The sequence below is a fragment of the Xyrauchen texanus genome, chromosome 3, assembly GCF_025860055.1.
Source record: "Xyrauchen texanus isolate HMW12.3.18 chromosome 3, RBS_HiC_50CHRs, whole genome shotgun sequence".
Lineage (NCBI taxonomy): Eukaryota > Metazoa > Chordata > Actinopteri > Cypriniformes > Catostomidae > Xyrauchen > Xyrauchen texanus.
Genome location: NC_068278.1, coordinates 21,108,008 through 21,120,901, shown reverse-complemented (window position 1 = coordinate 21,120,901; position 12,894 = coordinate 21,108,008). Strand labels below are relative to the sequence as shown.

Sequence of the window (12,894 nt, the reverse complement as noted above, 5' to 3'; positions counted from 1 at the left end):
GCAAATGACCTCAGGCATCTCAGCTCAGGCGGTGCTTTGAGTTCAGTTCACTTTATTTCCACAGAGCAGTTCATTGTGAACGCAACTCTGCAGCCTATATATCCGTGATTAAAACATAAAATAATACAAAAACATGTTCACTTCGAACCATGGTTTATATTTCAGTGATTATCATCATTATAATTATTATTTTACATTTATAATTGTTTTTATGTCTTCATTTGTGTAAGTTATTTTCCACCTGCATGTTGGATCGATGGATACTTGCCTGATATTGCAATATATATATATATATATATATATATATATATATATATATATATATATATATATATATATATATACACTCACCTAAAGGATTATTAGGAACACCATACTAATACTGTGTTTGACCCCTTTCGCCTTCAGAACTGCCTTAATTCTACGTGGCATTGATTCAACAAGGTGCTGAAAGCATTCTTTAGAAATGTTGGCCCATATTGATAGGACAGCATCTTGCAGTTGATGGAGATTTCTGGGATGCACATCCAGGGCACGAAGCTCCCGTTCCACCACATCCCAAAGATGCTCTATTGGGTTGAGATCTGGTGACTGTGGGAGCCATTTTAGTACAGTGAACTCATTGTCATGTTCAAGAAACCAGTTTGAAATGATTCGAGCTTTGTGACATGGTGCATTATCCTGCTGGAAGTAGCCATCAGAGGATGGGTACATGGTGGCCATAAAGGGATGGACATGGTCAGAAACAATGCTCAGGTAGGCTGTGGCATTTAAACGATGCCCAATTGGCACTAAGGGGCCTAAAGTGTGCCAAGAAAACATCCCCCACACCATTACACCACCACCACCAGCCTGCACAGTGGTAACAAGGCATGATGGATCCATGTTCTCATTCTGTTTACGCCAAATTCTGACTCTACCATCTAAATGTCTCAACAGAAATCGAGACTCATCAGACCAGGCAACATTTTTACAGTCTTCAACTGTCCAATTTTGGTGAGCTCTTGCAAATTGTAGCCTCTTTTTCCTATTTGTAGTGGAGATGAGTGGTACCCGGTGGGGTTTTCTGCTGTTGTAGCCCATCCACCTCAAGGTTGTGCGTGTTGTGGCTTCACAAATGCTTTGCTGCATACCTCGGTTGTAACGAGTGGTTATTTCAGGCAAAGTTGCTCTTCTATCAGCTTGAATCAGTCGGCCCATTCTCCTCTGACCTCTAGCATCAACAAGGCATTTTCGCCCACAGGACTGCCGCATACTGGATGTTTTTCCCTTTTCACACCATTCTTTGTAAACCCTAGAAATGGTTTGCGTGAAAATCCCAGTAACTGAGCAGATTGTGAAATACTCAGACCGGCCCATCTGGCACCAACAACCATGCCACGCTCAAAATTGCTTAAATCACCTTTCTTTCCCATTCTGACATTCAGTTTGGAGTTCAGGAGATTGTCTTGACCAGGACCACACCCCTAAATGCATTGAAGCAACTGCCATGTGATTGGTTGATTAGATAATTGCATTAATGAGAAATTGAACAGGTGTTCCTAATAATCCTTTAGGTGAGTGTATATATCGTGAAATAGGGAACAAAACTAATTTATTCACACACGGTGGTGCAGCGGTTAGCACTGTCGCCTCACAGCAAGAAGGTTGTGGGTTCAAACCCTGGTTGCCCTGGCCTTTCTGTGTGGAGATTGCATGTTCTCCCCGTGTCTGCGTGGGTTCTCTCCGGGTACTCTGGTTTCCTCCCACCATCCAAAAGACATGCAGGCTAGGTTAATTGGTGTCTCCAAAAATAAAATTGCCGTGGGTGTGGATGTGGATGTGGATGTGGATGTGGATGTGGAGGTGAGTGTGAGTGTATGTCTGTCTATGTGTGGCCCTGTGATGGACTGGCGACCTGTCCAGGGTGTCCCCCGCCTTTTGCCCAATGTTAGCAGGGATAGGCTCCAGCCCCCCGCGACCCTGTACACAGGATAAGCGGTTGACGATGGATGGATGGATGGATGGATGATGAATTTTCCTGGACAACGAAATACCTGACCGGTAGAGAATGCACAGATGAAGTAGGTTCTTTGCCAGAGAGATGTTGTCCTTCACAACTGTTGTAAAGCCATCTTTCAAAAAGTTGAACAACACACATTTGAATTACACTTACTACACTGCTTTATTGTGTACCATAGGGTTAACCCTCCCTGCTTAATACAAATTACCCCATAGTACCACCTAGCATCCAACCAGCGGTAATACTGGTGTTCGTCGGTTTTCTTTGAAGTTATTTTTTCTGCGACCAAATGACCGATTAAAACTTGGTCAACCAAGACTCTTCTCATCGACTAACGTTTGGTCGACTATTAGGGGCAGCCCTAGAAATGTCAGAATAATAAGTAGTGAGAATGATTTATTTCAGCTTTCAATCAATTCATCACATTCCCAGTTGGTCAGAAGTTTACATACACTTTGTTAGTATTTGGTATCATTGCCTTTAAATTGTTTAACTTGGGTCAAATGTTTTGGGTAGCCTTCCGCAAGCTTCTCACAATAAGTTGCTGGCATTTTGGCCCATTCCTCCAGACCGAACTGGTGTAACCGAATCATGTTTCTAGGCCTCCTTGCTCGCACATGCTTTTTTAGTTCTGCCCAGTAATTTTCTATTGGATTGAGGTCAGGGCCTTGTGATGGCCACTCCAATACCTTGACTTTGTTGTCCTTAGGCCATTTTGCCACAACTTCAGAGGTATGCTTGGGGTCATTGTCTATTAGGAAGACCCATGTGCTACCAAGCTTTAACTTCCTGGTTGATGTCTTGAGATTTTGCTTCAATATATCCACATAATTTTCCTTCCTCATGACGCCATCTATTTTGTGAAGTGCACCAGTCCCTCCTGCAGCAAAGGACCCCCACAACACAATGCTGCCACCCTCATCATCACGGTTGTGGGTCACTATGGCCAAACAATTAAATATTTGTTTCATCACACAGAGGAAATTTCTTCAAAAAGTAAGATCTTTGTCCCCATGTGCACTTGCAAACTGTATTCTGGCTTTTTAATGGCAGTTTGGAGCAATAACATCTTCCTTGCTGAGCAGCCTTTCAGGTTATGTCGATATAGGCCTCATTTTACTGTGGATATAGATACTTGTCTACCTGTTTCCTCCAGCATCTTCACAATGTACTTTGCTGTTGTTCTGGGATTGATTAGCACTTTTGCACCAAAGGTTCATCTCTAGGAGACAGAATGTGTCTCCTTCCTGAGCGGTATGATGGCTGCATGGTCCCATGGTGTTTATTCTTGCGTACTATTGTTTGTACAGATGAACATGATACCTTCAGGTTTTTGGAAAAAAGGATAAACCAGACTTGTGGAGGCCCACAATTGTTTCTCTGGAATTAGTTTTTACTGATATGCTGATGATACACAACTTTATTTCCTTGAAACCTGATGAAATTTCACAATTCTCTAAGTGAGAAAAGTTTATCAATGATATCAAAGATTGGATTGCTAGACATTTCCTTCTACTAAATTCCAACAAATCAGGTACTACTTATTGGACCAAAAACCTCAAAAAATAAGATGCTAAAATATGATGGATACAGTCATGTTGTCTTCTATACCTAAGAACTTAGGTGTTATATTTTATATATTATGTATGCTAATGTTAGTTTGGTGCTGGTCAAGTTACTAGACCTGTATAGGCAAGTTGTTCAGCTAGAAAACTTAGTTGGTGAAGCTGAATGACCAGTATGTTCTTTCTGAGAAGCGAATAGATCAAGGAAGCCTGTCTGGTTTAGCTAGCTAAGAAGACTGGCATTTGAATGCTGGTATTTAGGGACCCACATTCAAAACCCAACATGCATACAGTAGACAGGTGACCTGCTAGGCTATTTATTCAGCTGAGTTAAATATGGTAGCACCCAGAGAGTTGTACACAGTCCATGATAAAATACATAAATAAGTCAAGTTCATACATGATAAGCATTACATTAAATGAAACCTGGTTTGTTAATGTTTAGAGAGAAAAGTATGCACAGCATGGTAAATTATTGGACACCTGCTCAACAATTGTGAACGTTGACCAAAAGGACACTTCAGTATATGGTCAGTAGTCAGAGATATCAATAAGTAATATCCTACATCTTTCAGTGATATGCACAGTAACTGTCCTGGGCACAATGTTTCATCCTCTCTCTGGTGGTGTCACATGGAGAGTAAATCAAGTCTCCAATCCCAACAAGCACTTGATTTGGCATCTGTTACAGGAGTTTTAAACGTTGATAAACTGAAGTGAAAGAATTGAGCACATTTAAGAAGCAGAAAGATAGTTGAGGGGGAGGAATGGAAGAAGTTTTCTCATGCAAGGAGGGGGGTTTGTGAGGGACAGAGTTTCATGTCTAGTAATGCTGCATGCAGTGATTGCAGCTACAGTAATCAAGTCTTCAAGTGATGCATTCTCCAGGGTAGTGAGTTTGCATTTTATTTCTGTCTCAGCAAAGACCAAAATAAGAGACAGTTTGACAGCTTCTCTTTGAACAGACCACAGGAACTTGACTGCTGTGTCAAATAAAATTTCGTTAATGTAGTACCAGTAGTACACACGTCACCAAGACCTCTAAGAGCACGTCATCTGGAAAGCATTGTGTGAGTTTTTTTGCACAAACAAGGATGTAACCAAACATTTAAAGTTTAAGTTTAAGAATGTAAGTCTCAGATTTGTCCATCTCAATGTGTGTATGTTGGTTACATCATTGTGTACAAGCATCTCATATTAAAAATGGTGTATTCATATACAGTACAATCACAAGCATAAATGATGTTATAGCCTCTTCCAGAAAATGTATCATTGTGACGCTTAGAAAAAAGGATAGTATAGTTTGGAAAAAAGATAGTATATGAAGGTTTGTATACAAAGAATATAATAAAACTTTCCGTTGCTTGCATGAACACTTGATTCTCTCTGATATGTAGTTTAGTTTACTCTCCCTCACATGCAAAGAACAGTCTGTATGTCTCAAGTTCATGTCAGTAATCCACTAACTTTTTCTTTTTGCCTTTTCAAAGACTCATTTGCTGAAATGACTGCTAGTTACAAGTGGTTGAGGGGTCTGTTTATATTGTATATCTACTTGACCCCACAATGTGTATGTGTTACTTGTTCATGCTTATTATATCAAACTATAAGCAGCCTCTGAGTGATTTTGCTGGTTTGTGTTTGGTCAAGTTTCCCCAGGACGCTCGTCTGCCCCCGTCCGGTTCTGAGATGAGTCCGGCTTGCCTCACGGCCAGTCTGATGTCTCTTTCGGAGCCCCCGAGCTGGAGGACTCAACTGGGCTGCCACATTCGGGTGTGTCGGCCCAGTCTGAGGCTGACGGTGAGCTGAACATTATGCTTGCCCAGGCCGCCGCAAGTGTTGGCCCTCGCGGCTAGACGATTGGTTCCTGGGTTCGGGGTGCCACTCACATGTCGTATCTTAGTTAATGTTACACTTGATAATCTCCAGACGCAAATGGATCTGAAATCACACCATGCACATTTTCATTCATAAGGTTTACACTTTAGAAATATTGGTTGAACAGATTCATAAATTCATTGTAATATTAGATATGTTAATTTGTTAATATGTTGCTTTATCCTTATGCTTTTTGGATAATCAGTCAAACTCATCATCATCTCCGCCCTCTCTCAATGCCACCCTGGGGTCTACCCCACCCCAAGTGACACAGCATCCTCCCCCAAAATGCCACAATTAACAGAATATATTTAATTGGCTGGTATGTATAAGGGTCAGCAGCTGGTGAGGTGTAGTGTCATGGCACCGGCTCGCATTGTTCACTTCTTGAACCAGATTCAATTATTAATAGACTGATTGCTGGAATGAGGCTTCTCTTGGAATCTGGATCTGCCAAAGTGAATAAAATGAAACTACTGCTTTACATTTTTATTATGCCTCAGCTAACTGCTTTCAATTGCAAATGGAGCACAGGAATCTGGCTGCAACCCCCTCTCCTCTCAACGCACTAGCTTCACCCCCCTCTGAGGGTGGCACCCCCCAAAAAACACACATGTACAGTGCCACATTTCATGACAGCGATAAGAACATCTTATTCAAAGAACACACACACACACACACACACACACACACACACACACACACACACACACACACACACACACACACACACAACCACAGTTATGTTTGATTGTACAGTGCATCCAGAAAGTATTCACAGCGCTTCACTTTTTTCCACATTTTGTTATGTTACAGCCTTATTCCAAAATGGATTAAATTCATTATTTTCCTCAATATTCTACAAACAATACCCCATAATGACAACGTGAATGAAGTTTGTTTGAAATCTTTGCAAATTTACTAAAAATAAAAAACGAAAAAATCACACTTTGCCATGACACTCAAAATTGAGCTCAGGTGAATCCTGTTTCCACTGATCATCCTTGAGATGTTTCTACAACTTGATTGGTGTCTACCTGTGGTAAATTCAGTTAATTGGACATGATTTGGAAAGGCACAAATCTGTCAATATAAGGTCCCACAGTTAACAGTGCATGTCAGAAGAGGAGCTGAACACGCAGCGCCAGACGAAGCCTCAGCCTCTATGCGGGTTTAAGAATTAAGGGTGATGGTATAAATTGGTGGAGTAAGGTAAATTAGAAGATTGTAAGTAGAGTGTCAATGGTCCATTTGGGTTATAGGTGGCGGTAATGCACTTATATGTCTGCGAGCCGCCGTAAAACAAGAAGAAGAAGAAGAAGAAGAAGAAGCACATGTCAGAGCACAAACCAAGCCATGAAGTCCAAGGAATTGTCTGTAGACCTCCGAGACAAGATTGTATCGAGGCACAGATCTGGGGAAGAGTACAGAAACATTTCTGTAGCATTGAAGGCCCCAATGAGCACAGTGGCCTCCATCATCTGTAAATGGAAGTTTGGAACAACCAGGACTCTTCCTAGAGCTGGCCGCCCGGCCAAACTGAGTGATCGGGGGAGAAGGGCCTTAGTCAGGGAGGTGACCAAGAACCCAGTGGTCACTCTGAAAGAGCTCCAGCATTTCTCTGTGGAGAGAGGAGAACCTTCAGAAAAACAACCATCTCTGCAGCTAATCATGTTGGTGGAACCATCATGCTGTGGGGATGTTTTTCAGCAGCAGGAACTGGGAGACTAGTCAGGATTGAGGGAAAGATGAATGCAGCAATGTACAGAGACATCCTTGGGAGAAAACCTGCTCTAGAGCACTCTGGACCTCAGACTGGTGTGAAGGTTCATCTTCCAACAGGACAATGACCCTAAGCACAAAGGAGTGTCTATGGGACAACTCTGTGAATGTCCTTGAGAGGCCCAGCCAGAGCCCAGACTTGAACCCGATTGAACATCTCTGGAGAGATCTGAAAATGGCTTTGCACCGACGTGCCCCATCCAACCTAATGGAGCTTGAGAGGTCCTGCAAAGAAGAATGGGAGAAACTGCCCAAAAATAGGTGTGCCAAGCTTGTATACTCAAAAAGACTTGAGGCTGTAATTTATGCCAAAGGTGCTTCAACAAAGTATTGAGCAAAGGCTGTAAATACTTATGTACATGTGATTATTTATTTTTTTTAGAAATTTGCAAAGATTTCAAACAAACTTCTTTCACATTGTCATTATGGGGTATTGTTTGTAGAATTTTGAGGAAAATAATTTATTTAATCAATTTTGGAATAAGGCTGTAACGAAAAAGTGAAGTGCTGTGAATACTTTCTGGATCAAAATGTAATTTAATTCATTCAGCATGAAATAAAACATTGCAGGAGTGATGGAAGCAGTAAACTACCAAGCTGGGAGTCTTCCCCATGGTAGATTATGGGCAATTAACCATTGTCGAGTGTATATCAAATGTACAGAACTAGGCGATACTGCTGTACAGAACTAATTATCTAAATTATTTCGACACTAAAGACTGTAACTACACTGAAGTAAGAATCCACCAGGACTTTAAAAGCTATGAAATAGCAAAAGAAGGCATTAATAAAGCATTATCTTGCTTTGGTTTATATTTCAGCATTATATATAATGACCGTGTGGGACATTTTCAAGGTCTCAACCACAAATAATATAATAATATAATATTGAGCAGCATCTGTCAGAGTTGCATTGGAGTGACGTCACCTCCCCTCCCCTCTAGAGCAGCAGCTGTCAATCAAGAACTAGTGGACCAATAGGGATGCAAAACACCCCCTGATTTACATGAAACTACTTTTGCTTTTACAAAAACAAAGAAAAATATAGCGTGGGCATACAAAATAAAAATATGAGCAAAATTATCATTGAGCACAAAATCAGTAATACATTATAACTAAGGAAAACATGTTTTTGTTTTGAAATTCTGATGACTTTGCTATAATGTTTTTTTTGCAGCATATTTTAAATGTGTTTATATATTTTTGATTCAAGTCTGTTAATTTTGGATCTGTGCTTTCTATTTATTTTTGTGCTTATACTTTTTTTCTCTGAACTTCATATTTTTTAATTCATGCTTATTATTTTTGGATCGTGACTGCAATACTTTTGACGTGATTTTGATCCATACTTTACACTTTCCTTAAGAGTTGTCCCATTTCAAACTGATCGCCCAAAACGCATGTTAAAACCAGTTGTAAATGGGGCCAAATTTGAGTATGAAAAATTCCGCCAAAGTTTCAATTAGGAATTCTGACTTCAAGTGCTGTTTTATCACACTTTCTGAGTTAAATGGAACACAGCAGTGCACATTGAGGACACAGAGCAGCTACAAAGTAAATACTCATGACCACCCATCTAACACCTAAAAGTGGCAAATGGGACACTCTAAAGTCTTGTGGACTTAAGGACACATGCACGTGATGGTCCATAAGACAGCAGGTGCACATCAAGTGTGCAATGTGAGACAGGGCCTAGCAACCAATTGAGACTTCCAGCGATTTAATCACTTTCAGTGTGAACACACCTTTATATATTGAGGCAATGTGTCCCGAATAGGGAAGAAATGCTCCAAAAATGCCCTCTGTTGTTTATTTGTGTATTGGGTGAAGGTCTACAGGGGACAGGGGGAAAGGTGTGTGTTTATATGTGTGAATATGGGATTATGAACAATAACAACAGAATATAGAGTAATCTCAGCCCAGCAAAGAAATCCATAGTGCAATTTACATCATGAATGTCTCATATCTCCACCTCTCTCACCCTCTCTCTCTCTCTCTCTCTCTCTCTCTCTCTCTCTCTCTCTCTCTCTCTCTCTCTCTCCTTGATTTGCTTGCTGCAACCTTGTTCTAGATAGAGATATTCAGACTGTCAGTATAAACTGCCTCTGTTTTCATTTTGCATTTATTTCAATGCCAGACTTGAGGCATAAATTTTTCATCACCTGCTAGTCCATGAATAAAAGATTAAAAAGAACTGAGAAGAGAGGGGAAAAGAAAGGCAGAGAGAGAGAGAGAGAGAGAGAGAGAGAGAGAGAGAGAAAAAGAGAACACAAGGCAATGTATTGTGGAGACACTGTGTGCATAAGGAAAGTCTCTTTCGTTAACTCTCGTTCTCTCTCTATCTCTGTCTCTCTCTCTCTCTCTCTCCATAATTTTTACATCAGGAGCAGTGTGGCAGGGTAAATATACAATAATGAGGGGTGAAGCTGTGGATCATCTCACCTTGGCATTTTATAGGATTACCTGCTGGGAGATTTCTGGCCGCCTCTCAGTTCTAACTTATTTATTAATTTCTATATTTACAGTATTTATTTTATTTATTTTCCTATCTGTCTATCTATTGTTTCTTCTCTCTTTCCCTCTTGAGCTGGGCTTTGACAGGCAGGCCTGAAAAGAGATGTTAGAGGGTGATGGGGCTTGTATAATATTCCATGATGCAGACTCTGAGAAAAAGTTCAGATGTGAAAAATAGGGGAAGACAGATGGAGGGATGGAAGGAAGGATATATTCCACTCCCGTAGCCCATGTACAATCTTTCATCCTGAGGACACTAAGGTTCATTCAGAATACTGCAGCGAGAGATTTGTCCAAGAGAGATTCCTCAATATGTGTACTGTATGTCATGGTTATGTAACATCCTTATATTCTACAAGCTGTCAGAGTGCATAATATCAGTGTTTACTAATACACAAACTCATGTTGCTCATGAATACATACAGACTGAGAACACATTGAAAATCGGGAATCCACAATTTAATTTAAACATGGAAATAAAGGAGTTTGACTATATTAAAATAAAGAAATGTTAGGATGTAAATTAATGAGAAATATTTAAAGGAAAAATACACTCAAAAATGAAATTTCTATCATAAATTACTCACCCTCATTTCATTCCAAAGCCATATTACTTTCTTAAGCTAAACACAAAATGATATCACGGTCTGTATTTTCATACAATAGAAGATAATATAAATATATATATAAAAAGAAGTTTCAAGAATCATAAAAGTTACTTGAGCGTGATATTCAGGGCTTGACATTAACTTTTTGGCTCATCTGCCACTGTGGCTAAAGATATTCTAAAGTCACTAGCCTCTTAGAATTTTCATTAGCCAAAACCCAAAGTGCTAAAGGTAATTTAAGTCTTACTTTATGCATTTGTTCAGACATTTTAGCAGCACACATGGCTAATGATTTAGATAAGCAATTGAAATATCTGAAGGCAAACATGGCCAGTTACAACAGTGGGACAGAACAGGAAATTATTTCTTAATAATTTGTCCATAATTCATGAAAGTCCAGAGTTTAACCCTCTTCATTCTAAATTGTACTTGTTTTTATTAAAAAGTTTAATGTAGACAGACCAAGGGGGCAACGAAGGGCAGACAGGCAGCGGGGGGCAACGAGGGACAGATAGACAGTCCAGGGGGCACAATGGGCAGGCAGGAAGTCCAAGGGGGCACAGAGGGCAGGCAGGAAGTCCAGGGGGGCACAGAGGGCAGGCAGGAAGTCCAGGGGGGCACAGAGGGCAAGGACAGGTTCAGGTGGTCTGGGAGCTGGCCACCAGGAAAGAATAGGTTCAGGAGGCCTGGGAGCTGGCCACAGGGCAAGGATAGGTTCAGGAGGCCTGGGAAGAGGCCACAGGACAGGGACCGGGTCAGGAGGCCTGGGAGGAGGCCACAGGACTGGAACAGGGTCAGGAGGCCTGGGAGGAGGCCACAGGATGGGAACAGGGTCAGGAGGCCGGGGAGGAGGCCACAGGACAGGGACTGGGTCAGGGGGCCCGGGAGGAGGCCACAGGACAGGGGCTGGGTCAGGAGGCCTGGGAGGAGGCCACAGGTCAGGAACAGGGTCAGGGGCCCTGGGAGGAGGCCCCAGGTCAGGAACAGGGTCAGGGGCCCTGGGAGGAGGCCCCAGGACAGGGGCTGGGTCAGGAGGCCTGGAAGGAGGCCACAAGTCAGGAACAGGGTCAGGGGCCCTGGGAGGAGGCCACAGGACAGGGGCTGGGTCAGGAGGCCAGGGAGGAGGCCACAGGTCAGGAACAGGGTCAGGGGCCCTGGGAGGAGGCCCTAGAGGCAGTGACCTGGAAGGCTCTGGCGGCGGGGCCGATGGAGGTGGCGCCATAGGAGGCTCTAGAGGCAGAGGCCTGGAAGGCTCTGAGGACAGAGCTGAGGAAGGCTCAGGAGGCGGAGCCGAGGAAGGCTCAGGAGGCGGAGCCGTAGGAGGCTTTGGGGCCGGAGACCTGGAAGGCTCTGGGGCCTGAGCCGTAGGAGGCTCAGGAGGCTCTGGGGCAGAGCCGTGGGAGGCTCGGGAGGTGGAGCCGTGGGAAGTTCTGGAGGCTCAGGAGGCAGAGCCGTGGGAGGCTCAGGAGGCAGAGCCGTGGGAGGCTCAGGAGGCAGAGCCGTGGGAGGCTCAGCTGAGGGAGGCTCTGGAGGCGGAGCACTGGGAATCTCGGGAGGAGGAGCCCTGGCAGACTCGAGAGACTTGAGAGATGGAGCCCTGGGAGGCGGAGCCCTAGGAGGCTTGGGAGGAGGAGCCATGGGTGGCTCGGGAGACTTGAGAGGCGGAGCCCTGGAAGGCTCGAGAGGCGGAGCCCTGGAAGGCTCGAGAGGCGGAGCCCTGGAAGGCTCGAGAAGCTTGAGAGGCGGAGCCCTGGAAGGCTCGAGAGGCTTGAGAGGCGGAGCCCTGGGAGGCTCTAGAGGTGAAGCTCTGGAAAGCTCGGGAGGCAGAGCTCTGGGAAGCGGAGCTCTGGGAAGCGGAGCTCTGGGAAGCGGAGCTCTGGGAAGCTCTGGGAGGCGGAGCTCTGGGAAGCTTGGGAGGCAGAGCTCTGGGAAGCTCGGGGAACTCGAGGGGCGCAGATTCTAGGACGGGCACGACCATTGATGCTGGCTCTTGGGCGGTCCTGGCTACTGGCACTGGCTCAGGGACGGTCGAGGCTACAGGCGCTGGCTCGCTGACCTCTGAGGCGACAGGGTCTGGCTGGGTGACCGTGGTATGCGCTGGCTTGGGTTCGCTGACCGTGGCTGACGAGGGCTCTGGCTCGCAGACCGGGGCAGGCTCTGGCTCTGGCTCGCTGACCGTAGCTGACGCGGGCTCTGGCTCGCAGACCGGGGCAGGCGAGGGCTCTGGCTCGCTGACCGTAGCTGACGCGGGCTCTGGCTCGCAGACCGGGGCAGGCGAGGGCCGGAAGGCGGAAGCCCGTCTTCTCTCCCTCCTCTGGGCAGACGAAGAGGGCCGCACTGGCTCACTGACCTCTGAGGCGACAGGCACTGGTTCACTGACATCTGGGACGACAGGCACTGGTTCACTGACATCTGGGACGACAGGCACTGGTTCACTGACATCGGAGGCTACAGGCTCGCTCACCGTGACATACGTGGGCTCTGGCTCCCTCACAGTGATATGCGTGGGCACTGGTTCGCTCACAGTGATATGCGTGGGCCAGGA

The 12,894-nt window shown here is 44.4% G+C and overlaps 1 protein-coding gene across 1 annotated transcript in view; it reads right to left on the bottom strand.

Moving 5' to 3' along the window:
* The window catches only part of LOC127624409 (uncharacterized protein KIAA0825-like), a 124,607-nt gene that overhangs the window by 48,097 nt on the left and 63,616 nt on the right, over positions 1-12,894 (bottom strand). The gene's annotated exons all lie outside the window — the stretch shown is intronic.